This window comes from Gossypium hirsutum, chromosome A03 (assembly GCF_007990345.1).
Source record: "Gossypium hirsutum isolate 1008001.06 chromosome A03, Gossypium_hirsutum_v2.1, whole genome shotgun sequence".
Lineage (NCBI taxonomy): Eukaryota > Viridiplantae > Streptophyta > Magnoliopsida > Malvales > Malvaceae > Gossypium > Gossypium hirsutum.
Genome location: NC_053426.1, coordinates 29472135 through 29474157, shown reverse-complemented (window position 1 = coordinate 29474157; position 2023 = coordinate 29472135). Strand labels below are relative to the sequence as shown.

The 2023-nt window shown below is 36.0% G+C and overlaps 1 non-coding gene across 1 annotated transcript; it reads right to left on the bottom strand.

The window, feature by feature from the left end:
- Positions 1–785: 785 nt before the first annotated feature.
- On the bottom strand, positions 786–892 carry LOC121227492 (small nucleolar RNA R71). Its single transcript, XR_005925106.1, has one exon. It is a non-coding gene; the product is annotated as a small nucleolar RNA R71 (small nucleolar RNA).
- Between the last annotated feature and the right edge of the window lie 1131 nt (positions 893–2023).

The window sequence follows — 2023 nt, the reverse complement described above, 5'->3', positions numbered from 1 at the left end:
AAAAAGTTTTAGATAAGAGTGCTTTAAAACAAATTTTGGGACAGTCCACTGTAGAAGACTAATATGTAGCTTGTGTACACTTGCACATTTCCATCGTTCCAAGTTTTTGGTGCAGTTACCATGGACTATTTTAAAAATCATTATTTGTGAATTTGTGAATTTGTGAATTTTGCATTTTTGGTTTATTTTTCTGTTCAATTTGAACTTAATTAATTTTTTTGTGTTTGTTTCAGGTGTTTATGAGTATTGATCGAATTATCAATTTACTCCCTGTAGACCCTGAGATTGAAAGAACTTTCCGACAATAAAGAAGACAAGCAAGTCAAAGAAGGATCGAAGAAATAAAATTTGAAAATCTGATTCAAGAAAATGGAGCAAACACTGCTCAAAATCCTATCCTTATTACCGATGATAGGGTTAGAGCTCTAAGACAGTATGTTGTGCCAGTATTTCATGATCTTAATCTGGGAATTAGGAGACTCGAAATCGAGGCACAACAGTTCGAGCTGAAGCCAATCATGTTCTAGATGCTTTAGACAGTGGGCCAATTCAGTGGAATGCCTACCGAAGATCCTCACCTTCACTTAAGACTATTTATGGAGGTGAGCAATTCTTTCAAGTTAGCTGGAGTACCCGAAGATGCACTAGGATTAAAGCTATTCCAATATCCGCTGAGGGACAGAGCTCGAGCTTGGTTGAACTCATTGCCACCAAATTCCATTTCCACATGGCAAGAGTTAGCAGAAAGATTCCTCATGAAGTATTTCTCGCCTAGCAAGAATGCTAAGTTGAGGAACGAGATCACTACTTTCCAACAAATGGATGATGAGTCCTTATATGAGGCATGATCAAGGTATAAAGAATTACTACGGAAGTGCCCTCATCACAGAATCCCTCATTCAATCCAACTTGAGAAGTTTTATAACGGTCTAAATGCTCATACGAGGATAGTAGTGGATGCTTCTGCTGACTGTGCTCTCCTTTCTAAGTCGTATACAAAGGCCTATGAAATCATTGAGAGGATTACCAACAACAATTATCAAAAGCCAACCAATCAGCAGCATCAGGAATATGAATCGTTGGAGTATATGAAGTGGACACTCTCACTTCACTTGCATATTAGGTATCTTCGATTTTCTCAATGCTTAAAAATTTTACCACTAATGGGTTTAATAGTTTTGTAGCTAGCCACCTATTCACTTTGAAAATATAACCTGTGTTTATTGTGGGAAGGACATTTGTTTGAAGAATGTCCATCAAACCCAGAATTCGTGTATTGCATGGGCAATCAGAACCAAAACTGAGGAAGGCAAGGACTGAAATCTAATTTTTATAACCCATTTGGGTAAAACCACCCTAATTTTTCCTGGAGTAAACAAGGGGCTAGAACCAGTAACACTTATACCCAACCTAGATCGACCTAGCCACCTGTTTTTACCCAACAAGTTTAGAAAGCAACTCAAGCTGAACCTTCTAATAGTTTAGAGAACCTATTGAAGGTGTATTGATACGTGATATTCGTGACATGTTTTAAATATTTATAATGAATCGTTCTTCAAACTAACTATTATCACGATGAAGGCAAGTGTACCTATCGAATAGTAGTATAGCTTTAGCAAGATCGGATTATCGAACCCAAAGGAACTAAAAGTACTAGTATCAACTTTCTTTTTATTATCTAGCCTAAAAAATAAAATGGTTTTGTTTATCTAACTAATTAATTAAACTAAGAAATCACAAAAAAGAAATTTGGGAAAATACTTTTTGGAAAATTCGATTGATTAAGACAACACCTAAGGTAAAATCCACCTAGACTTCACTTGTTATTTGACTCTGAATCGAACGATTTATTCATTCAACTTGTTCCGTAGAGATCCCCAAGTTATATTATTATCTCTCTCGAGACTAACAATGTCTAACCCTAGATTGAATAATTGAAATCTCTTTCTAATTAACACCCTAGGGTTGCATTAACTCGATCTATGGATCCCCTTATTAGGTTTCACCCTAATCCGAAAAAATC